Here is a 26,581-nt window from a genome sequence, read left to right on the forward strand (position 1 = left end):
TTCATTAAGTTGGTTTCCACAACTTTTTCACCATGAATGTTGAGTACCAGGGTGACAACACTAACCTCGCAAATTCCTTTCTTTGTAAAAAAATATTTAACTTAATTTGTCTTTCCACTTGTTTTCAAGTTTTTCTGCCCCTTCCACACTTTCATCTCTATGTTTTAGAACTTTTTCAATGACTCCTTTCATTGTTCCTGTTTTCTTGCATTTTAATCCATTCTCTTAACTTCTTTCCCTCTATGGAACTATGGGGCATATTACCAACAAAGTGGCGAAGAGAGGTGTTCCCCGCCTTGGCTTAACACCTCTCTTCGCCACTTCGGAAACGCCAGACTGCACCATATTACCAAGGCTATGGTACAACCTGGCGTTTCCCCTTGCAATGGCGATAAGTTTTACAACTTAACGCCAGCGCAGGCAGGGAAGGTTTGTTTATGTACAGGAAGGTGTTCCTTCCAGCACACAAACAAAAGCTTAAATGCCATTTTGAAACTTACATGTGTGCTACTTCATGCAACACACATGTTAGTTACAAATTGGCATTTTTAAAAAGAGGTTTGTTTATGTATAGGAAGGGACACCTTCCTGTACATAAACAAACCTTGGCATTTTCACATTTTCCATGTGTGCTGGACAAGGCACCACACATGGAAAAAGCAAAAACGAGGAGAAATTAAGCATTTCTCCTCGTTTTGCCACCTTAAGAACAGGTCTTTCCTGTTCTTAAATTCGGCGCTGCCACCTAATATCGCCTCTCTTGGTAATAGGTGGCAGCGTGGAAGTGAATGGAAAGGGGCGACCACTCGGTCCCCCCGAACGTATGGTTGGGGGCCCTGACCCTCCCGGGAAACCATTTTGGGCGGGGGGCGTGTCACAGCTGGTATGCCCAAAGCGGCGTAGCCGGGGCGCGCCTTTTTCCCACCCAAGAGGGGTTGTCCTAGACACCTACACCTATGGCCACGCCCAGTAGGCGTATCGGCGGAGGGTTCACGCCCTCCCGACGAGGAATAAAAAGAGCGGGAATCCGAAGAAGCATCCTCTTGTTCCTGTGCTTGGAAGCTGCACCCACTCGTTGCACGTGAGCCCTCGACGGAACAAGGAGCAATTTTGAGAATTTGTAATTCTTGTGTTTCTCTTTCAGCGACTTCGAGGCTAAAAGATCTAGGACCACTTTGATCGACGTAATTTTCATAAATGCATGCACGCATTAGTGCCTGCCTGTACTGCAATTTACAAATACTTACCATGCCAATGTCACTACATTGCAGGTCGACTCCCACTGCATTTGATGACTATTTTCTAAAAAGAACCAATCGACCCTAATTCTTTGGTCGCATAAGGTATGCTGCATCAGATGATGCATTCATGTGGAAAAAGCTTCCTTATTGTATTTGTTCAGTTTTTAAATCAAATTCCTTGTCCTTTTCCTCCAAACAGTACCAACGGATAAACTCCACGCCCTGATGAGAATCCGATGATTCAAACATTGGCATTCGAAACGCGTTTTCCAAACCCTTGGAGACAAATTTTTAAAGGGACATTATTGAACTGAGAACTGCTTCCTCCCGGCCTCGACCTCGGAGCGGCTGCTCCATAAACAGAGGTCGACTCCCACGGCATTTGATGACTATTTTCTAAAAAGAACCAATCGACCCTAATTCTTTGGTCGCATAAGTACCAACGGATAAACTCCACGCCCTGGCATTTAGCATCATTGTTTCGCCCAAAGTCACTGGCATGTCCTAATTAATGTTGGGTTCCTTTTTCCTGTATTCACACAATTATTATTCCACAACAAATAGTGTTACAGGAGGTTGGGCAGGTATTGAATAAGACGTACCCCCAACACTTGCTCATTATCTCATTGTAATTTACGAAAGTCTGTTGTTTACTGTTTTGATACAATTGCTCAATCACTGTTCACAATGTATATGTACTTTTTGGTGATATGTTCACTATAATTCACTCGATTGTGTTTTACATGTTGTTTGTTATGCTTTTTCCCTTGCAAAAATCTTGTTTTGTGTGCTCAATGTAAAGTTGACTATGTATTTTTCTCTTGTCGCAAATCATGGACAATTTATGAGTTTCGAAATATAATTGACATAAATCAATTGTCTGAGTTAACTAACAGTGTGGTTTTCTCTTTGAGTCACATTAAATGTTGCAATCATGCACATAGAGGCATAGGTAAATCGTACTTTTTTGGTATTAATAGGCCCTACCTACCCTCTTCCCTACTGGGCCAAACCCCTCCTTTTTTTGCATGAATTGAGAGGCCAGCAGCAGGTGAACCTACTCACCAGTCAGGAGACTGTGTGGGGCACAAGAGAAGTCGAAGCAACAAGCGCCGGGGCGCTTAAGAAGTGAAGCGCTCGTTGGCGCCAAAACGCGAATCATGCGTGATGCGTGGGAATCGGCGTGCCCTGAAAGAGCAGAAGTCGGGAGCCCACTCCGACTCTGCCTAGCGCCCCGTAGTGGTGAGGATCGCTGTGGAGGAAAGCGCTGCCCCCAAGAAGACCAGCCGGTAAGCGCTGTCAAGCGCAGGGAAGCAAACTTGAGTGTGCCCCGACATCGGGACCTCACGCCCGATGCGTGAGCTACGGCGCGCTGTCGCCGAGTGAGCGCGAAGCGGAAAGAAGCAAGGTGGTAGCGACGCCGGGAGCCCACTCCGGTCCTACCTGATGTGAGGAGATCCTGAGCGCTGCGAGGAACAAAGATCCCAGCATCCGGCGTGGACCTCATATGCCCGGTGAGTGCCTGAAGCCTGCCGGTACCTGATTGCTGAAAGTCAATAGAGGGATCCAAATCTCGGGAAACACGAGATTTTAGGCCCGGCGGCCATCTTTGAGTCAGGCATGCCACAGACATCCCCTATGTGCACATCAGAAGCGGCCATTTTGGAGTCAGGCAACCTTCAGCTTGATGAACAAGCATTGGAAGCTGAAAACAAGCATTGGCAAAAGTGAACAAGCATTGGCAAGACGATTCAAACAAACACTGGCGAAGAGCATACAAGCATTGGCACATGCAAAGAAACGAGCATTGATACCTGCAAATAGACAAACATTGATACATGCAAATCAACAAGCATTGGACAAACGGAAACAAGTATTGGCTAAGAGTAAACAAGCATTGGTACATGCAAAGAAACAAGCATTGATCCATGCAAAGAGACACAAGCATTGATACATGCAGATCAACAAGCACTGGATAAATCGTGGCAAAGAAAGAAAACAAGCATTGGGGAAGGCCAAACAAGCATTGGCGAAAACCAAACAAGCATTGGCGAACATAATAGAAACAAGCATTGGCGAAAACCAAACAAGCATTGGCGAAGACCAAACAAACATTGGCGAAGACCACACAAGCAGTGGCGAAGGCCAAACAAGCATTGGCGAAGATCAACTACGAAGACGAGAAGACGAGTGAACAGCCCGTGCCCTGCAAATATGATCCATCAAAATCCTCCTCTCATGGCGGGGGAAGAAGTAGCATAACGGTTCAATCCCTGCATTGAAGTACCACCCCCAGGGGTGCAGACGGATACATGGAGTCTGTGTCTCAAACGGAACCAATGGCTGGCAACATTGGGTGATTTCCTGGACGCCAATGGTGAACAAAGAGAGAGGAAATGTCTAATGCTGCTCCTCCATTTGGTGGGTCCAGAGGGCCGATGCCCAATCGAAACATTCTCCAAAGAAGACACAGAAATCTATAAAAGACTCCAAGAGAAGCAATGTGCCCGTCTCTCCGCACAAGTGGAAGTGGATCAAGAGCGCATCGCTTTCAACACAGCTCGGCAGGAACCAGGTGAACCATTGCCAACTTTCATCACTCGGTTGCAAAACCTGGTACAAGGCTGCCACTTCAACACCTTTACGAATGAGGACGCAGTTCGACTCCGGATAATTGAAGGCTGCGCAAACCCCGACACAAAGCTCAAGATCTTGCGAGGAAAGTGGTCGCTAGAAGAAATCATCAGGAAGGCTGAAATTGGAATGCACGTCAAGGCAAGAGACAGATCAAAGGACCCGAATCTGAAGGCAAATTATCAAGATGCCTGGACAGATGAAATTCGGAAAACAGACAAAACAAAAAAGAGAGAGAGGGAAGGCAGACCAATGAAAAGACAACGGGAGAGACACAGTGACAAGGAGTACTCTGAGTCAATCAGTCAAAGGACAAGCTCAAGGAGTTCTTCACCCTCAAGGTGTCATTCAAAGTCTGACCAACGGGAGAGACACAGTGACAAGGAATACTCTGAGTCAATCAGTCAAAGGACAACCTCAAGGAGTTCTTCACCCTCAAGGTGTCATTCAAAGTCTGACGAGGAGGGAGCGTCAAGTGGGACAGATCGCACCCCTGGACAAGATGGCAACTTACACAACAAGAGAGTAAGGAAGACAAACTATAGAAGGAGAGCTCAAAATGGTCAAAACTGGAAGTCGGCGCAGGAACACTCTTCGTCAAGTCGTGAAGATGAGTCTGAGGGAACATCCAGCAGGAGAATACATCACACCCATATCATGGGTGTCCGAGCACCAAACAAGTGGGAAGAAGGAATAGGTTGCATAAGACGAACTGGTCCTCCCCAACAACGAACAGGAAAAGACCAACGCATCAATGGCATTCAGGACACTGAAGAAACGGAGAAGTCGGTGATATGTGAGAAAGCCAAAAATGGAAAACCTCAAGACCAAACACAAAGAACAAGCACGTGGTTGTTGAACAACTTCTCAAACGAAACAACGTCAAAGACAAGTTGACGAAGGCGCCCGGAGAAGCGTCTTAAAGACAACCCTGAGACAAAGAACAACGTGTCACGGCCTACTCATTTCAGAAATCCATTACTTGATACCCTCTCTAAGGAACGCTTTAAAAGGGGCATGGCCAGTAACTCCTCTGGTTCAGAGGGCGAGTCTGTCCGATCCTTTAAGATGGGTATGGCCAGGAACTCCTCTGATTCAGAGAGCGTGTCTGTCCGATCCTGGAAGTCGACAAAAGACTTCTCTGAACCAGAAAGCATGGCTGTTCAGTCCCGTGAGTCGACAGAGTCATGGTCCCGACAACAGCCATGGCATCAACCACCCGAACGCACCAAGGAACCAAAGGACATCCGTCCTGTCAAGAGCAACATGACACACACTGAAGTCTCTGAATACTCAGTCACTCCACAAGACAACCTATCGTGTCAGTCACAAGTACATCCAGACCTAGATCAAACACCGTCACCCCTGAAGGGGTCCGCGAGGTTGACTCAAAGGACCTACAAAGGGAAAACAGAGACAGTGGACCTTGGTCACCGGACGGGAAGGGACCAGCCAGTCACTCTGCAAGGAAAACCGGACGTGTCAGTAGAGAGAGATCATCAGATAAGAGAGAAACATGCCTATGCACAGATAGCTCACGAGTCTGCCAGACAACCCGAGGCTGTGAATGAGTTATCGAACCAAGCCAAGACAGTCTCATCAGATAGCACCATACTGTCTGATATACATGACCCTGAATTGGAGGGCAGTGATGCCCTCAACCGGACAAGACAAACAGAAGTAAAAGTAGATGCGGGTGCTCGGAAGAAGACCAGAACATTATTCACTCATGAAAGAGATCGAGCATCTGAACCAACAGTAGTTACACCACTGGAAGGCGACATGCTGACTGTGGAATGTGAGAGCAGACAGTTCACACGCAACGTGATCAAGAATGCCCCGATTAAGACAACAGAAAGATTGACCAAAGTCAAGCCCACCGCTGATTCGACACTACTGAGGCTTGAAAAACAGGCTGTCCGCCAACCCGTGTGGTGGATTGAAGAACTGCGAACACTGAGGACATTAAGCTCATTTTGTTAAGAAAGGGGGAGATGTAGTATTTGGGATGTAGTCTTGTGGTTGGGGGGTGGAGTCAGAGGGAGGGGCAGGAACAGGAGGAGCCGGGGAACAGGAACCAGGGTTAGTTAGAGTAGGGACAGGGCATCGATAAGACGTGATAAATAAAGCTCTAGTTTAAGACAATTGTAGGTGTCTGTGTTTACTGTAGCTGGATGCTACACAGAGGGAGAGAGAAAAACCAAGAGGCAGAATAGAGAACAAGAGAGGGAGGCAGAGTGCAGAAGAGAGAGCTCACAAGATAGAGGGAGTGAACAAAGGAGAAATCAATGAGAACAAACACAAGTGACACTTGGCCGCTTGCAGATCGAGATACCAGGAACCCCAGGGTGGGAAAGTGATGCGGGTCCAAGGAATACTAGGATCTTCATTCAAAAACAATGTTGTTTTTTTAATGTGAACCACACAAGTTACACCCAGTAACACCCCTGACGCAAATCAACAAAAAGCAGCTCTTGGCACTCTTTGCACTGAGAAATAAGCACATGACCATCCAAAAATATCGTTTGAGATGCAAAGTTAATAACCTTGCAAGACTTTTTGTGATTTTGCACCACTTTGTCCATTATAACCTGTAAATAAATGTTGACCTATTTGTTATAATACAGGATGATTAATACTACGTATTGCAAAATTATTCCCCCCAAATATATTGTTATTGCAAGATCTGGGGCTGTACTGGAAGAGTACCTTTCGCTTACCAATCCTTGTTCTTAGACAAACCAAAGTATCTCACAGGTTCAATGTGTGCTTTGCCCTTCAGGACACATGTAATGTGAAGTGTGTTTAGAGAAATGAAAGAAGACCCTTTTGAACATGTGCTTCAATGAGGTGCTATGTATGAGCGCGTGGCCTGGTCCGCCAATCTTAACAGAAAGGGCTTTGCTTAAAACCTATGGGTGTTTCAGGTGGCCCACCCATCATATACACTTTTAACACCCCGTGAAGCAAAACCATGAAAAGCAGTACTGTTTGCACTGAGAAGTTAATTTCCTTCTAAACTTTGTATGGTTTTTGCTCCATTTTGCACCTTTGAAACATGTAATAACTCTGGACCTGCATGTCTGAAAATGACCCTTAAGAAACATCTTATTGTTGCAACATCTGGTACAAAACAAACTGAAATGTAGGAAACCGGTGGAAATCAACATTATTCAAAGAATAACACATACAAATGATGCTTATGACAAAGAAGTTCAGCTCATGAGGCAGTCTGGGTAAAAATGCCTCCGAATGAAACAAACCGGTAGAAACTGGTTTTTAAAATCCATTTTCATTAAGTTGGTTTCCACAACTTTTTCACCATGAATGTTGAGTACCAGGGTGACAACACTAACCTCACAAATTCCTTTCTTTGTAAAAAAATATTTAACTTAATTTGTCTTTCCACTTGTTTTCAAGTTTTTCTGCCCCTTCCACACTTTCATCTCTATGTTTTAGAACTTTTTCAATGACTCCTTTCATTGTTCCTGTTTTCTTGCATTTTAATCCATTCTCTTAACTTCTTTCCCTCTATGGAACTATGGGGCATATTACCAACAAAGTGGCGAAGAGAGGTGTTCCCCGCCTTGGCTTAACACCTCTCTTCGCCACTTCGGAAACGCCAGACTGCACCATATTACCAAGGCTATGGTACAACCTGGCGTTTCCCCTTGCAATGGCGATAAGTTTTACAACTTAACGCCAGCGCAGGCAGGGAAGGTTTGTTTATGTACAGGAAGGTGTTCCTTCCAGCACACAAACAAAAGCTTAAATGCCATTTTGAAACTTACATGTGTGCTACTTCATGCAACACACATGTTAGTTACAAATTGGCATTTTTAAAAAGAGGTTTGTTTATGTATAGGAAGGGACACCTTCCTGTACATAAACAAACCTTGGCATTTTCACATTTTCCATGTGTGCTGGACAAGGCACCACACATGGAAAAAGCAAAAACGAGGAGAAATTAAGCATTTCTCCTCGTTTTGCCACCTTAAGAACAGGTCTTTCCTGTTCTTAAATTCGGCGCTGCCACCTAATATCGCCTCTCTTGGTAATAGGTGGCAGCGTGGAAGTGAATGGAAAGGGGCGACCACTCGGTCCCCCCGAACGTATGGTTGGGGGCCCTGACCCTCCCGGGAAACCATTTTGGGCGGGGGGCGTGTCACAGCTGGTATGCCCAAAGCGGCATAGCCGGGGCGCGCCTTTTTCCCACCCAAGAGGGGTTGTCCTAGACACCTACACCTATGGCCACGCCCAGTAGGCGTATCGGCGGAGGGTTCACGCCCTCCCGACGAGGAATAAAGAGAGCGGGAATCCGAAGAAGCATCCTCTTGTTCCTGTGCTTGGAAGCTGCACCCACTCGTTGCACGTGAGCCCTCGACGGAACAAGGAGCAATTTTGAGAATTTGTAATTCTTGTGTTTCTCTTTCAGCGACTTCGAGGCTAAAAGATCTAGGACCACTTTGATCGACTTGGAGCGACTATTCGAAAGGAATTTCTGGCAAGAAGGCAGGAAAGAAGTCCGAGGCTGACCAGATGCTTCGTATGTTGGTGAGCAGAATCGCGAAGATCGAACGAAACGTTGGTATGGTCCCAGCGCTTGGCTGAGATATGGCGAACATGAAGAAGCAGATGGCTGCGAGGAACAATCCGGGTAAACCAAAGAAAGTAATAGGCCCGGCATTGCCGGGAGTCGCCCCTGAGGGTAGGGGGAAAGGGGTCAGGAATAGGGCGCCAGGGGGGGAGGTCCCGGTCCCCGAGGTACCCCCGGTGAGCCCTGCCATTCCGGTCGAGGCTCCGGTACTCCCAGACGTGGGTCAGCCGTTTCCGGTTGTGATTACGCCCGCCAACGAGGAGGACATGCGAGTGGAGAAGTGTGGCTCAGGGGTTAGAGGCGGCAGACCCGGAAGCTGAGAACGGCCCTGGACCAGGGTTCAATTCCCCGCCTCGGCGGGTCTTGGGCTAAAAATTCCACGGTCTCGATAATTCTCGCTCCGGTGCCTTCTCGACTCATGGGTTCACGCTCTGCGACTCTGGGCAATAGCTTGCTTAATCTCCACAACGGCCCCTCGCGGCGGGATGCCTGGCTTTCACCTTGTGGATACCCTGCCGGGGCCTCTCACAGGGGAATACCAGGACGGGTTCCCTAGGCAAGCGCCAGGATGCCCTTTGTGGTGACAGGTCGCGCTATATAAGTATACTTACATTTACATTTACATTTTACCTGCCACCTGAATTGGCCGCCCAGTTGGCCACGTGGCTCGGCAGAAAAACAGGGGGTGCTACGGCACCTGGAGACACGGCCGAAGAGGCCAGGTTACTATTTCAGCAGTTGCGGCAGTCGCGAGATGCCGCAAAGGCGAATCTCCCTCTTGTCCCCCCACAGGTGACCCCGGAAGGACCGGCAGCTGGCGTGGAAAAAACAGCGGGAACGACAACTGAACCGGGTAAGCAGGCATTGCCAATTGCGGGGAAGGGCTCATTGCCCTCAAGACGGGAGAGAGTGGTTCAACATATCCCGTTGGCCATGAAAGAATTAATTTGGGCTGACCAGTATGTTAATATGTTTTCTCTGTTGACTGACCATCGCGAGATGGAGTATGCTAAGACGCAGAAAGATTTGTGGCACCCGAGTGTTTGGCGAGCCAAGATGGCGGGATTCAGGGTGGATGAGACAATAACAAATTGGGCCAAGGCCTTTGCGATGTTTACTGCAATTATTGGGGAGCGTAAGCCCGAGGTATTACCCGAATTGTCTTGTTATCAGGCACGTATAATGGATTTTTATGGAACATATGAGGGGAACGAATGGATGGGTTACAACATGAAATTCCGTAAGGCCAAAGAGTACGATTCATCTCTGACGTGGGATTGTCTCGACTCGATTTCTTGGCAGAAGCAGCTCCTGCCGGGCGCGACGAAGACGTCCTCGCCAGGCGGGAATGGGTCGGGGTTTTCCAGCCAACAGCCGGCGATGCCCTTTCGAGCGGGTGCCGGTGGCAATCACCAACCAAAGACCGGTGGGAATGGGGGAAAGCGGGGGGTCTGTTGGAGCTTTAATAGAGGTAACTGCTCCAGACCGCAAGGGGCATGTAAGTTCAGGCATGCGTGTGCGGGTTGTGGGAATTCCTCGCACCCGGAAAGTTCGTGCAGATCCAAAAATGGTGAGTCGGGAGGTAAAGGAGGGTCCAAACAAGACTGAGGGGGACCACTGTGTACCGTTACCTACCCCCGTTGATATCATGGCAATGATCCCTTGGCTAAACAAATACCCTGATCATGTCTCCGCTGGGGTGTTGAGGAACGGATTCTTATATGGTTTCCACATCCCGGCGGGGGATTTTCGTGGGGAATCACTTTGTAGAAACCAACTATCGGCTCGGCATAATCCAGCGGTGGTAGAGAGGAAGATTGCAAAAGAGGTTTCCCTGGGCCGGGTGGCGGGCCCATACCAGCACCCTCCAGTAAAAATGTGTATCTGTTCCCCGTTAGGAGTAGTACCCAAAAAAGACCCAGGGGAATTTAGGCTGATCCATAACTTGTCAGCGCCGAAGGGTCTCTCGGTGAACGATGCGATTGACCCGGGAGTTTGTTCGGTGCGGTACGCATCCTTCGATGATGCCGTCACCATGTTGAATCGCCTAGGGCCCGGAGCGCTGATGGAGAAGTCAGATATCGAGTCGGTGTTCCGGTTGCTCGCGGTACACCCACAGGATCAGCGTTTGTTAGGCTTTGTGTTCCAAGGACGTTACTACATGGATAGATCTCTTGTGCTTATTTTGAGATATTCAGCTGTTTTTTGGAATGGGCGTACACTGAGGCCACTGGGCATAGCCATGTTATGCATTACTTAGATGATTTTCTGTTCTTGGGGGAAGCCGGCGACACAACATGTGCGCAGGCGCTACAGGAGTTTTGCATCCTCATGAGGGAATTCGGAGTGCCATTGGCACCATGTAAGACGGTGGGACCATCTACTTCACTCGAGTTTCTGGGAATCGAGCTCGATTCTGTGGAGGGATGTTTCCGTTTACCGGTACGAAAAGTAGCGACATTTAGGGCTTCCCTGGAACTGTGCCTTAGTAAGGAGAAAGTGACCCTGCATCAGTTACAACAAGCAGTGGGTCAGCTTAACTTTGCCCTGAGGATGATACCAATGGCCCGCCCCTTTTCACGCTCTATTGCACAGGCTATGGTTGGTTTCAAAGAAGGACACCACCGCACGAGACTGTCTGCAGAGGTTCGCCAGGACATGCGCATCTGGTTGGCATTCCTGGCGGACTTCAACGGTCGAGTAGTGTGGAACAAGCCGCCAGCGTCTTCGGACAAGCTAGGTTTGTGGACTGACTCAGCGGGGAGCGTGGGATTTGGCGCCATTTTTGGTAAGCGATGGTCGGCGCAAACATGGCCGACATGGTGGCACACCAGCGGTCTCACAAGTAACATTGGGTTCCTCGAGCTATTCCCTATTTTTGTGGCTCTGATGGCATGGCCGGACGAGTTCCGAGATCGCTCTGTGGTATTTTGGTCCGACAATATGACTGTTGTTGAATGTATAAATAATCAGGCAGCACGCTGCAAGTGGATATTGAGATTGTTGAAGGAAATTGTACTACTTTGCATGAGGCTGAATGTGCAGTTCAGGGCGAAACATGTGCCGGGTGTACTGAATCATGCTGCTGATGCACTCTCTCGTTCACACATGCAGGCGTTCAGGGGTTATCTACCTACTGCGGACCTAGCGGCGGCACCATTCCCTGAAGTACTCTGGCTACTCGGTGCCCCGGATTACAAGACCTCGTGGCAGCAAGCTTAGCCCCCAGGACGAGGAAGGCATACGAAGGAGCGTTTCGTTCCTATTGTGCATTTTTGGGTCCGGCAGGGGATCAGAAATGGGGTCAGGAGGATTGCTTCCTAAGGTTTCTGGTAGCATTACACAGGGAAGGCCGATCAGTGGCAACGGCCAATAGGCACCGGGCGGTCATTGCATTCATGGCGCAGGTGCATGGCATCAAGGACCCAACATCTTCCTTCTTGGCAAGGAAAGCCCTTCGTGGCTGGCAGCGCCTTGAGGGTCGTAGAGTAGACGAGAGGCGCCCGTTTGGGTTAGAAAGGTTGTCCCGGCTTATGGCGATACTACCCACGACATGTTCCTCCCAATTCGAAGCAGTTCTGTTCCGGGCCACTTTAGCATTAGCTTTCCATGGGGCTATGTGGGTGAGCGAACTGGTCGCAAAGAACAAGAAAGATGTGGAGGGAGGTCTGCGTCGGGATCACATCCTGATCAGGGGTGATTCAATGGTAGTCACAATAGCTAAGTCCAAGACTGATCAGAGGGCTATGGGAGACAGTGTTGTTGTCCACCGCATGCGAGGGTCCCCCATATGCCCGATAAAGTGCATTGAGGAATATTTGGCGCTGAGGGCGGAGACATGGGGTGGGAGCTTGCTGAGACACATCGATGCCACCCCACTGACGAGGTTTCAGTTTCAGAGGGTGCTAACAATGGCAATCGCAGCGGCGGGCCTGGACCCGTGCGATTTTGGGACCCACTCCTTTAGGATAGGGGCTGCTACTGAGGCTACAGCCAGGGGTCGAAGTGCTGAAGAGGTGAAACTGTTAGGACGATTGTCCTCGAACTGTTTTAAAAGGTATGTGCGATTGCACATGTTGTGAAGTCAAGTTACATGCACTCACGCTTCTTGTCTTCTGTTTGATTTACAGTTTCGCGAGCATGTTATGCGGGCGGAATTTGCAGTCGACCCGGCACCAGGGGACCAGCGGTCAGAGATCACCGGCTGAGGAGAGAGTGGTGTGGGTCGTGGGCCACTCATACGTGAGGCGGGCCGGGGACGTATTCAAAGCAGGTGAAGCGACTCACGCAGCTGGGGAATACGGGTACAGAGTGACCTTCCACGGAATGGGCGGGCTCTGTATTGACCAGTTTGAATCTTTTGTCGAGGGACTCTTAGGGCGGCAGAGGTCACCGCCATCTGTAATTATAGTACACCTGGGGGGCAATGACATGGTGACACTCGGTAGGCGAGTATTACTCGAGCGAGTTTTGTCTACCGTTAGCTGGCTGGCGAAAAGAATCCCGGGGTGCACGATTGCATGGTCCCACATGATTCCCAGGAAGGTATGGCGGGGGAGCCTTTCGGTGTCAGCACTGAACCATTCAGTGAAGAAGGTCAACAACAAAATTGGTAGGTTGTTTCGCTCGGCGCAGTTGCACAGTATTCCGCATGGGTGTATTCGGGGTGATCACATGTATCTAGATGATGGGGTTCACTTGTCCCGGGAGGGGAATGTCTTACTCATAGGAGACTTCATAGCATGGCTAAGGGGTTTGAGGAAGCATGGCCTTTAGGAGGAGTTGTGGGGGGGGCGGATAGCCGGTCAACTATCCGGCCTGTGGCGGGAGTTTTGGTAGTAGGGATCTGACACCGGTTGCGACCTTGCGGTTGGCCCGTAATGCTAGGATGTACAATTTTAATTTAGAAAGTATGCATTTGCAGGATGTTAGACTCGGCTAGGAAAACCTTTGTAAATTGTACATGATATGAAACTTTTATTTAATGTTTTAATTTTGTTTCATATTTTAATAAATACGGCCGGGAGGGTAACTCCGTCCTGCCTTCCAAAAGTTCAGAACTGCGTCCGTCTTCCCATCCTCGGGGACTGTGTTGGGAGGGGGTGTCAGGCATCCCGGCCATATGGAAAGGGGTGACCACTCGGTCCCCCTGAATGTATGGTTGGGGGCCCGGACCCTCCCGGGAAACCATTTTGGGCGGAGGCCGTGTCACGGCTAGTATGCCCAAAGCGGCGTAGCCGGGGCGCGCCTTTTTCCCACCCAAGAGGGGTTGTCCTAGACACCTACACCGATGGCCACGCCCAGTAGGCGTATCGGCGGAGGGTTCACGCCCTCCCGACGAGGAATAAAGAGAGCGGGAATCCGAAGAAGCATCCTCTTGTTCCTGTGCTTGGAAGCTGCACCCACTCGTTGCACGTGAGCCCTCGACGGAACAAGGAGCAATTTTGACCCACCCACCAGCCCCTTATGGCAATGTTAGTTCTGCAATAAAGTTTGTTTTTCTGATTAACATCTTCTTCCCTCTGTGTTGCGGTATATGAAGGTCTAGTTTAATGAGATGTTGTCTGTCTGACAGTACTGTTTTTTCTTGTAGTATAGACAAATATTGCAAGTAGATAGGATGATGTTTTTTCCTAGTAGGTAATCAAATGTCGTATTTAGTTTTTTGGTCGGGCGGTAAGGTCATGATCAGTGAACAGTAATTTCAAGGTCCCTAGAGGGGGGCGCCACCCACTATGGATGGAAGTGCCCGGGGGGAGGCGGCCATTGGCCCCTCCCACGGGGAGGCGGCACCCATTAAGTATGGGTCGCCTAGGGGAAGAAGGCCATAGGCCCCTTCCAGGGGAGGAGGGGGCTATATGCCCCTCCTACGAATTTCCCTTGGCCCGGATATCCGCGACAGCGGATGTGATAGACAGTGTGGGGTGGGGGGGAGTCCATGCTGCCTTCTTACAGACACCTCACACGGGTCCTCGGACGACCTCTAAGATGGCGTCGAGTTGAAATGGGGGGCCCCCAACAAGACAAGGGAAATTGGAGTTGCCACAGAGGGTACAGTCCTCTGCGCGGCCGCCACTCACACCGTGATGGCGAGAGTTTTGGTAGTAGGGATCTGACACCGGTTGCGACCTTGCTGTTGGCCCGTAATGCTAGGATGTACAATTTTAATTTAGAAAGCATGCATTTGCAGGATGTTAGACTCGGCTAGGAAAACCTTTGTATTAGAGATTTGTTAAGGTTAGCCAATGGACATGTCTTCATCGAAATGTAATTAATGAAAATTGTACATGATATGAAACTTTTATTTAATGTTTTAATTTTGTTTCATATTTTAATAAATACGGCCGGGAGGGTAACTCCCTCCCGCCTTCCAAAAGTTCAGAACTGCGTCCGTCTTCCCATCCTTGGGGACTGTGTTGGGAGGGGGTGTCAGGCATCCCGGCCATATGGGTGTCGCGGTGGAACGACCACCGCCTCACCCACTGCACTCCCCCTTTCACGATGAGTTTATCGTGAAAGGGGCCCTATTACCAAGGCAGCGTTAAATCAATTAACGTGGCTTTAAGCCACGTTAATTGACTTAACGCTGCCTTGATAATAGGGCGATGCAAATATCGCCACGTTATCGGCAGAAAAGTGCCGATGGCGCGGCGATAAGGGGCTTGATAATATGCCCCTATGTTTCCTTTCAGGAACAGGCAACACTGCTTCCACCATCACCCTTCTTATTCACAACCTTATTCTTTATTTTAGCATTTACATTTTTCTCCCCGCCCCCTTCCATCCCTGTCCTTCCGATGTCGAGGTGCCCATCTGCCCCTCCACCACCCTGTATTTATTTGTACCTGTCTTTCCCAACCTCGATTTCCCTCAATCATCTTTTGAGTATAATTCTCATTAATTGAATGTGGTTATCTATTTCTGTGGATACCATTTGTCTTCAAATTGTCTGTCCTGGGTTGTGGTAGAAAGAAAGACCACAGAGACTCTGATGTTCAATGCACTTTTCTCCCATTATCCTTTAAAACAAAATCAATAATGTTTATACCTTTTATTATTTTAGAAATAACAAGACATTTTAAGCTGTGTATACACTGAATCCAAGATTTAACTTAGTTCAAGGTAGTTTTTTCACAACCATCTGATTTTCATAGAAATCAGTTTTCTTTATTTTAGCAATTTCCAGTAAAGGAATTTTCTGAGCCTACTCTTGAAAGGGTTTCAGTTTCATTATGGGAAATCCTTAGATTACCTCAAAAACTGCCTCACGTTCTACACGCCAACCTGCCAGCTCCGCTCGGCCAGCCTCGCCCTTGCCACTGTCCTACGGATTCGCAGAACCACCACCGGAGGAAGATCCTTCACCTACCTGGCGGCCAAGACCAGGACACCCTCCCCACCCACCTTTGACTCACTCAGGACCATCTCTCCTTCTGGAAGCAACTCAAAACCTGGCTTTTAGAGCAGTAGCAGCCCGCCCCAGTGCCTTGAGACCCTAGCGGGTGAGTAGCGCGCTTTACAAATATTCTTGATTGATTGATTGATTGACACGCGGGGATATTTCCCTTGCTGTGCTGAGCGTTCTATGGAAACAGGCGTGGCCGTGAAGAGCGAAGCTCGAGCATCATGAGCACCAGGGCGCTGTGCGTGCCGCCCCACCTCCCCCCAGCACAGCAGGGGAATCGGGCCAGCAGCCAAGGGGTTAAAACTGGCCCCAACCTCCCCCCAGCCATTCATAAACAGAGTGAGCTCTGTCTTCTGTGGTTTTAAATCAAAACAAGTCAAGTTGATTGCTCGGAATGAAGTTTAGGGCTTATTAAACAGTTGTGTTTCTTAAACCGGGAATATCTGCAATATCGAATTGCATTGCAGTTGCATTTATCTACCAAGTGCAGCTGCAGGCGAGGCTTGGACGTTCTTCATGGCAGTGAGCACTTTTTTTCCACAACCCAGGGTTAGTAGATAATGTGATGGCTTTTGGTTAGTGATTTTAGTATTGTGTTCACATTACGAGCTATGTGCTTTCATTATATTTGACTTTGTGTGTCAGGTGCATTCTTGTTCCACATAGTTAGTTAGTTTGCCTTATTTTGCAGATCATACGTTTTTTCTTTAACTCTTACCATTTTTATGATAATCATGCTTGGACTACTTAACTTGGTTTTCAAAAAGATTACTGCTAATGTGTTGTTTATATGCTGTGATTGTAAATTCTTCATGGAACATCAGCCTATTAATTTTAGCCTTCATGAGGCAATTATGCAAAGAGGTTATGTGTATCCCACTCCCCCAAAATTATGTGATCCTTGGCAAGCAATTTTAACTCAAAGAATCAAATTTGGTGCTACCTACACTTGATTCACCAAGGACCCCCACACTGCCAAAACCAACCTTCACGAAGGAATGATGGCCGTCGCTGAATGGATGGGGTACAGCCGACTGAAGCTGAACTCAGACAAGACCGAGGTCTTCATCCTCGGATCCACCCCTTCGGCCTGGGATGACACCTGGTGCCGACCACGCTGGGAACCGCCCCAACACCCACCGACCAGGCACGCAACCTAAGGGTCATCCTCGACTCCACCCTTTCCATGTCTAAACAGTTCAAGGCCGTCTCGTCCTCCTGCTTCAACACACTCCACATACTCCACAGGATCTACAAGTAGATCCCCACTGAAACGAGATGAACGGTCACCCAGGCCCTCATCAGCAGCAGGCTGGACTACGGAAACACCCTCTACTCAGGAGCCTCAGCCAAACTCCTGAGATGGCTCCAACGCATCCAGAACGCCTCTGAATGCCTGATCCGCGACATCCCTCACCGCAGCCACATCACACCCCACCTGAGAGACCTGCACTGGCTCCCAGTCAACAAGAGCATAAACTTCAAGCTCCTCACCCACGCACACAAGGCACTCCACAACACCGAACCAAAGTACCTCAACAGACGACTCAGCTTCTACACCCCCACCCGCCAGCTCTGCTCCACCGACCTCACCCTCGCTACAGTCCCCCGCTTCCGAAGAGCGATCTCCAGTGGCAGATCCTTCTCCCACCTCGCCACCAAGTCCTGGAACACCCTTCCCATCCACCTACGGCAGACACAAGACCTGCTGACCTTCAGAAAACTCCTCAAGACCTGGCTTTTCGAGCGGTAGCAGCATTCCCCACCCCAGCGCCTTGAGAACCTCACGAGTGAGTGGTGCGCTTTACAAATGATATGATTGATTCATTGATTGATTCATTCATTCATTTCAGTGCACCCTGTGAAGATCCATACATGTGCTGCTTAGAGCACAACTGTGCTGCATAACATAACCATGTTTAGCCATTGTTATAGGGGCCGCAAACTTGCCTCTTGACTGAGTGCTGACAAGGCCGAAAAGTCTAACTGCAACAACTGATGGAGGTAATGCTGAATGAATCAAACGTTCTCTACCCAGTCAAGATATCTGGGTTGAATCCGTTTTTTTGCCCACTAGGCCACCCCAGTTTGGACCCAGCCATATGCAAATCAGTCTTGAACGTGTGCCTTCTGGGAACAGTCCAGACCGAACTGCCAGGTCAGGTCCTCCCTGGTCCGGAACCAATCATCCTGGGACTGGTTTCAGGGTATGTCACCCTTCATCAGCCAGGCTAGCTTGAATCTAGTGGCACAGTTAGAAGTGACCCACCTCTGGGCATACCCTTCCCACTTAGGCAGGAAAGTGTAACTGCAACAAATGATGGACGGAATGTTGAATGATTCAAACATTCTCCCCTGTCAAGAGATCTGGGTTAAATCTGTTCTTTTGCCCACTAGGTCATCCCAGTTTGGACCCAACCATATGCAAATCAGTCTTGATCCTGTGCCTCATGGGAAGAGTACAGACTGAACTGCCCAGGCAGGTCCTGCCTGGATCGGAAACAAGCATCCTCGGAACAGTTTCAGGGTATGTCACCCTTCATCAGCCAGGCTAGCTTTAATCATTTGTTGCAGTTAGACAGGCCATCAGGGCATTGTTTTTAAGATGTTTAAAAAATTCATATCTACTGTAGGAAAGTAGGATCTGCTTCTTATGGTTACCCCCAATTTTTGCTTGATGTTTCACTGTTTTTATCTAGTCTGACTGGGATCCTGCTAATCAGGAACAGAGTCTATCTGCTTTCTCCCTTAAATTGTCATGCACATACTTTGATACACTCCAGATTGGATACTGGGCTACCCTTATCAGTCCGTAGTAAATATCTGACGTTAAAACGCGATCAAAATGATTGCGGAACGTTACATCACAGTTTTTACAATGCAAGTCGTTAAAAAGACTTGCGTTGGAGGACGCTGGACTTAGGAATAGTCTGATTCACTATTTCAACACCAGTCTACATTAAGTAGGGAAGGTGTTGGAATATCAAAGTATACTATTCCTTAGGGTATAGCGCCGTTTCAGAGCAAGCTCTTGTAATGACTTGCATTATAATACCCTCAATGTAAAGGTATTGCGATGCAATGCCTGCATGGTACTGGATGTTTCCCGTTCCTAGTATATGGTACCCATGTACACAGGGCATAGGTACCCCAGAGTCCTCCCCTTGGATGAAGCATGAGCAGAGCCCCTCTTTAGCATTTGAGACCATTCTCCCGGGTTGTCTGTGACTCAGCCGGACATGTAGGTAGAGGTGCATTATAACCTTGCGGTAAATGCTATCTCAAAAATGGCTGCATAGAAACATGTTGCGCCTGGTGTCAAACATCTTGGAATCATACCTCCATACTGGTTACCAGATGGGGAGGTATGATTCCACCCTTCAGTAGCAAGCTTCGTGGGGTCACTCGACCATCAGTTGCCAGCGTTCTCAACCCGGACAGCACAAAATGGATGCTGCTGACCAAAGACACATTTCTGCCCTCCTGCTGCTGAGCCAAACTCGAGCAGAGGAAGCCAGCACAATAGGCATCCTGTCACAGGGAGGTGTGACCACCTCCCAGACAGGATTTAGTGTACTGGGGCTGGGAGGATGCACTCTGAGTGCGCCTGAAAGTCTGCATTGGTGGCACATTTGGTGTCTCTGAGCATAGTCCAGCTCAAACCCAGTCTAGGAGCCATTGGCTCCTGCTCTGGTATGAAACTGACATGTAACCACCCCTCTGTCCTACCCCTCCCTATGAGGGTACCCTGAATCTGTCCAACCCTCTCCCATTGGTTCAAATGGGCTTACTTGGCTGTAAGACTTTAGATGTTATGTGGACAAGACTCTACAAGAAGAAACCACTAACCTTCGACTGTCTGGACACTCTAAACTTTGCTGGACTTTGTCTGGGCCGGAATTCATATCCCTCTCTCTCCAAAGCTTTGTATGTGCCCTTGCTCCATACCGGCTCCGTGCAGGACTGTGGTGCACTAAGGACAACTGAAGAATCTCCCTTGACGCTTCAACGACTTGCGATAGATGACGTGCAACTCCAGGGAATGTGTTGGATTTTAAATCCAACACTTTCCCTGGTGTTGCGCTGAATGGAATTGGAATAGTATTTAATACCATTCCTAAGTCCAGCGCGCCACCTAGCGCAAGTCATTGAAATGACTTGCGATGAAATGCCACTCGTGATAACAGCGCGGTCAATGTAATGACCGCGTTGTTACCTACTATGTGGAAAAAGCACGCGTTGTAACGTGCTATATTCCTTTTGCCATGGCGTGTTGGTGATCCAGCTGGTCGCTGACCCCTCAGCACTCGACATCCTTCATGGGACAGCTCACCTCTGTCTCCTGGTCATTCTCAACGTCTCCTGGTCCTTTTGGCTGCAGAGTCAAACATCCCTTCTTCGCACCGGAATCACCTGACATCGGGGCGCATTCATCTACCGAGCCCATGGTCACTCTGGGGTGACCCAGACTCTGTCCCTTCTGGTTTCAGATTTCTTCCTTCCATAATCCAGGCTTCGATTCCTCTGGACCCACCTCGCCTTCACAGCAGCAGCACTTCTTCACAGCCGTCCATTGAGAACAACAGCAGTTTCCAAAACCACTCCAGACCTATGCACCCGGCTCCTCTGGGATAGGTAACTCTGTTAATACAGTATCCACACATGGGGTGGCTCTCCAACCTCTTAACCCCTTCCCTGCTAGGCCTTTCCCCCCCTGTGCTAAGCCTTTTTTGGCTATTTGGGGTAATGCGCGCTTAGGCCCCTGTATCTTTTTGACCACATAAGGTGTCCATGCCAATTTTGCGTCCTTTTCTTCCAACATAATGGGGATTCTAAAGGTACCCAGGTTTTGTAGATTCCCTTGAAGGGGATCCCAGAAATTAGCCAAAATACTGCAAAATGTTGGGTTTTTTTCTGAAAAATGGGAAAAGCGGGCTACAAATAAAAGCGTTTTTCCCTGCTAATGTTATCAAAAAAGGGTTTGTGGGGCTGAAATCACCATTTTCCCCGCTTTTAGAGAATTTTTTTTTTTAATTTGTATTTATTGCAGAATTAGAAACCATTGCATACAATAAATCAACCAGCACACTCATGGTGTCCCCCCGCATGGATCGAGTACGCATATGTCATGCGCAGCCAATCAGCCCGTATCCCGGAGGCCGGGCGGCACAATGTTCCAAACTTCCAGCAAGAACATCATGGTGAGCATCCCTGAGGGACATTTGGTCGATAATCTCTTCATGTATCTGCATTTTACCCCCCTAACACCTAACCCCCCCCAACACTGTCCAGCATATTTCAACAGTCCGGCCACATGGCGATATTGCGATCCCACCCTTCAGTCCCTCCAGTGGTGGGCCCTAACATAACAGTGCCACGTGTCCCTGCCCCTGCGCCGCCATCTAAACAATCTCACCAGCCCCGTTAGGACAGTTACTGGCCCAGGAGTACCTCAGTTTCCCAACCTGGATCCCAGTGCCCAACCCGCCCCCCAAAAACCCCGAAACAACCCCCATCCCCCCCCCCCCCAGCAACCACTAATGATGTGGACCATTTTCCTAACGCCATAATGGGTTCCGCTACAGATCTACTAATACCTCCCTCACTCGTAAGCCTCATGGAGTCCTTATGCACTATCTATTCAGCCCTCATCGTCCACCAGGGAATCACGCAAAGCCTGCACTATCAACTCCCACGCGCGCGCTGATTCTAGGCTCTTTTCATTGTCGAGCTTGACCGCTTGTCTCATACGGAGCACACTCTCGCAATCAGACCACCTCAGCAATTCATTCGTCCACCTCCTCACAGACGGTCCCTCCCTGGACTTCCAGTGCCAGGTGATCTCCCTCTGCGCCAGTATCAGCCCCAGGTCAATACATTTACTTGTCACCTTAGTATTTTTTGTGTGCGGAAACCAGAGCAACAAGCACGCCGCCATATCAAACTCCACCTCCCTGTCGGTCACTACATTTAGGAGTTCCCCAACCTCCGCCCAGTAAGCCTCCAGTTTCGGGCAACCTCCAAATCAGATGATCCAAATCCGCCTCCAATGATAAGCATCTCAGACACCTCGCCTCCTGCACCTGGAAATACCGCTTGATCTTCTCCGGGGTCAGGTAGGCCCTATGCAACACATAAAAATGCACCTGTTGAAAGCTTGCGTTCCTTGTGCCCTTCCACGTACGCTTAAGGATATGACCCCACACCGTGTATGGGATGGGCCTGCCTATGCTAACTTCCCATTTCGCTTTCAGGCCCAGGAGCGGGTCCAACCCCTCATGCAACATCCTATTATGGAGGCAGGTCACCGCTTTAAAGGTGCCAGCGGCCATCACTACATACTGGCAAGCCATAGTCATTTCCGGTTCAATTAGCCCCCCTCTCCAGTGCTCCTGCATGGCCGCCACCATGGCCGCATGCAAGAGGAAGCTCCCCTCCGGCAACCCAAACTGTTCTTGCAACGTCTGGAAGGGGACCAGCATCCCGTCAATATACAGATCCCCCACCATTTGCAGTCCTAGCTCCTCCCATTCCAGTAACGGAGACCAATCGCCCCCATGCGGCAGCGCAGTCAGCATCCCTATCGGTATCTCTGGGGCATACGGTTGGGACGCCCTCGCTCTCCTCAGGCTCCTCTGCCAACATAACCTGAGCGCCTTCTCCTCCATGGAGAGGCCTCGCAACTCCAGTTTCTGCTGCATGATAATGTAGGCCAGGACATGGCGTTGTATACCCGGCTCTCGGTCATGCTCCGGCCCTCTAAACACCCTAGCCACATGCTGTGTGAGAACCTGAAGCTGCGCGGCCAAGTAATACAACTCAAAGTCAGGGACCGCCATCCCCCCCTCGAGCTTGGGACGAAGCAACGTGTTCAGTGCTACTCTACGGCGACCATGCCCCCAAAGGAAATCGATGACCATCGTCCGCAGGTCCCTAAAGATCCTCTGAGGAATCCAAATGGGCAGCGTGCGAAAGTAATACAAGAGCCGTGGGAGCGCCACCATCTTCAGCAGAGCTATCCTACCCATTACTGACAAAGGGAGGGAGGCCCAAAAGGACATGCAGCCTCTCAGCGCCCGTATGCACCGCCCAATATTACCCTCTAATAAGTCCGCGACCTCGTGGTAGACTCGGACTCCCAAATAGGTAAAGCAAGATGGCTCCCAGACCACCCATACATCGCGAGAGGGACAGGGCGCGTCCGCCCTGAGCGGAAAGACACAAGTCTTCGTCCAGTTAACCCTGAGGCCCGACAACCGACCAAACTCAGACAGCATATCCATCGCTCCTTCCAGAGCCCGCTACGTATCCGCCATATATAGCAGCAGATGGTCTGCATACAATGATATGTAGTGTAACTGCCCGCCTCTATCGATCCCCGCGTACATGTCTCCCGACCTGGCGCGCGCCGCCAGTGGCTCCATCGCCAGTGCAAACAGAAGCGGGGAGAGGGAACACCCCTGTCTCGTCCCCCTACCAACCGGATAAGCCGCAGACACCAGAGTGCCCAGACGTACTCGCGCCGTAGCCGAAGAATACAACACCTTCGTCCATCTACGAAACCCCTCACCAATGCCGAACTTCACTAGGACTATGTCCAAATAGATCCACTCCAGACTATCAAAGGCTTTCTCAATATCCACAGATAGTACCGCCTGGGCGTCGTCCACCTCCGTCGCACCATCTAAAATCCCAATCAGACGGCGGATATTAAGGGCCGTGCTCCTCGTGGGGATAAACCCTGCCTGGTCCCTGTGCACTAGCCCGGTCATATGCGGGGCCAACCTGGTGGCCAAGATTCTGCTTAAAATCTTATAGTCCACCGTCAACATGGACAATGGCGTATACGACTTCACATCAGTCGCTTCTCTGCCGGGTTTCAGCAACGGCACTATCAACGCCTCCCTCATTGATCCGGGCAGACTCCCTAGCCTGTGCGCCTCCCCATACACCATCAGTAGTCTGGGTGCCAAGCTATCAACATATTTCTGGTAAAATTCTGGTAAAATTCAATCGGCAAGCCATCTACCCCGGTTGTTTTATTCCTCGCCATGTGTTTAATGGCTGCCCTGATCTTGGCTAGCGTAACAGGTCTACCCAAATCCTTTGCATCGTCATCGTCAAGCACCAGAAGCTGCATCGATTCCAAGTATTCAGCGATCTCCCAGGCTTCCGCCCCTGACTGACTCTCGTATAACTCAGCATAGTAGGCCCGAAAGCATTCCAGCACCGCCGTTTGTGAATAAACCGTCTCCCCCAGTATATTTTTTATGCTCAAGATCGGGCAGCCTCTGAGTTCAGGATTAGCGAGCCTGGCCAGTAACGTGCCTACCTTATCCCTTTCCGCATGCGCTTTGATGGCATATTGTCTGTAATCATAGCTCCGCAGCCATTCCGTTTCGGTAGCCACCACCTCTTTGGCTTCCAATAACTGGGCCTGTAGGTCCGGTCGGTCCGGCCTGCGCCGTTCCAGATCCCTCAACTTCTCCTCCGCACTGGCAAGCGCATTCAACACCGACATTCGAGCATTCGAAAACCTACCCATACACACTCCTCTCACCACCACTTTCATCGCGTCCCATTCAGTGGACCTACAAGTTGCTGTCCCCTCATTCTCATCAAAATATTGATCTATGCCCCGTTGGATCGTGTCACTAAACACTGAGTCCTCCAGGGTGTCGGGCCGGAGCCACCATGTTGGGATCGCAGATCGCACCCGCTGCCATTGGACGTGCACCAACAAAGGGTTATGATCCGAGATGGTCCTGGCCAGGTACTCCGTATGGGTGACCAATGGGGCCAGAGACCCGCTGCACAGGACATGTAGAGCGTGAAGGGCCGAGAAAAAGGAATAATCCCTACCACCCTGGTGTTGTTCCCGCCACACATCCAGCAGTCCTCACCTTTCCTGCCAATCCTTCCTTTGTGCAGCTAGCCTACGTACCGGGGAATCGACCAGTGGTGGGTGAGACCTATCCAAGGCTACATCTGTGATCGAGTTAAAGTCCCCCCCCAGAATCACAGGACCCGCTAAGAAAGAGGCCAGTGAGCAGGATAAACTATCAAAAAAGCGGGCCTGATCAACATTCGGGGCGTATACGCAGCATAAAACCACATCCCTACCATACAACCGTCCCTCCACCGCCACATACCTACCCTCGGGATCCACCAATTGATTCAACACCTGGAACGGGACCTCCGCTCGTACCCATATCAGTACCCCTCTAGCAAACGCGAAGTAAGTGGTACCAAAGACCTGGCCTCGCCATCTCTTCTGTAGCGCAGTGCATTCCTGTTTAGTGAAATGAGTCTCCTGCAACATGGCAACCTGGACCCCCCGCCTCACCAAATAAGCATGCACTTTGTGGCGTTTGACCATAGTTCGCAGTCCTCGGACATTCCACGTTAGGCATTTCAAGTTAGGTAACGTCCCCATACCAGCGCAAAACAATCCAGTGCTGTTGTAGCCATTCATTGCCCACATCACAGCAGTTGCCCCCCCCAAACGAACCATAGAAAAAACTCCCCAAACCCCACTCCCCAGGACAGAGCCTACAAACCCAGTTTCAGCCCCGATCCAAACCTTAAACAAAACACACATCTGACTAACCTGTGGTCGCCACCACAGAAGGCCTTAAGGGCCCCGAGGGGGTGAGTTATCGCCGACCCCGGGCAGGCAGAGCCCGCACCCCGCGCCTTCCATCCCGCAATGTTGATGCCTCACCCTACCTGGCAGCCCATCTAGTGCCAACAGGATACCTCCCACAAGAGAGACAGTGTCCCAAGTCCCATACATGAGTCAGCCATGAAAAATCTCATCAGAATCTCATCAGAAGTCCGATAATTCCTCTCCAGTCCTGCCGCCGTCCTCGCCAGAGTCCGATCCAGCCAGGTCACTCTCCCGTTGCGACCGCGTGATGCGCGCGGTCGCTGCCAGCGCCCCTCTTTTGTCCGCAGCCATTTGAGCCTCCCGTTTCGCTCTCTGAAGTTTGTTGCGGGAGCGAATCCTTCGCGATTTCCGGACCTGAAGCGGTTTAGGCCTCTCTCGTTGACTTTTGCCAGTCCTGTCCGTGCCAGCGCGATACAATTCCAACCATGACCATGCTTCATCAGGAGTTTGAAAAAATTGAGTGTTCCCATCCATGATTATCCGCAGCTTGGCCGGGAAGAGCAACGAGTACCGGATGCCCTCCTCTCTCAGCTCCTTTTTCACTGCCAGGAAGGATGCCCTATTCCTCTGGACCGCCTGAGTATAGTCCGGGAAAATCGTGACTCTGCTATTTTCCACCTCATACGGACCCGAGGCCCGAGCTTTCTAGATTAGGAGGTCCCGATCTTTATAATGGAGGAGCTTCACCACCATCGGTCTAGGGGGGGGGCCAAGCGCTGGTGGGTGAGCCGGCACCCTGTGTGCTCGCTCCAACGTGAAGAAGGAAGTGAGACCCTCCGGACCCACCACCGTCCGGAACCAGTTCTCCATGTAGGCCACCGCGTCCTCCCCTTCAATTCTCTCCGGCAGGCCTACGACCCGCACGTTATTCCGTCTATTGCGGCTTTCGGCATCCTCCGCTCGTCTCTCCAGCGTGCCCAGCCAGGTCAGGATGTCCGTGATCTTATGTTCCGCGGTCACCACCACCGGTTTCAGGTCTAAGAGCAGCTGCTCATGGTCCTTAACCTTATCCGCTATTTTGGCATGATCCGCCC

The 26,581-nt window shown here is 49.9% G+C and overlaps 1 protein-coding gene across 1 annotated transcript in view; it reads right to left on the reverse strand.

The window, feature by feature from the left end:
* LOC147729456 (CD5 antigen-like) overlaps positions 1-26,581 on the reverse strand; it is a 476,949-nt gene that overhangs the window by 397,067 nt on the left and 53,301 nt on the right. The window lies entirely within an intron of this gene.

This window comes from Lissotriton vulgaris, chromosome 2_1 (assembly GCF_964263255.1).
Source record: "Lissotriton vulgaris chromosome 2_1, aLisVul1.2, whole genome shotgun sequence".
Classification (NCBI taxonomy): Eukaryota; Metazoa; Chordata; class Amphibia; order Caudata; family Salamandridae; genus Lissotriton; species Lissotriton vulgaris.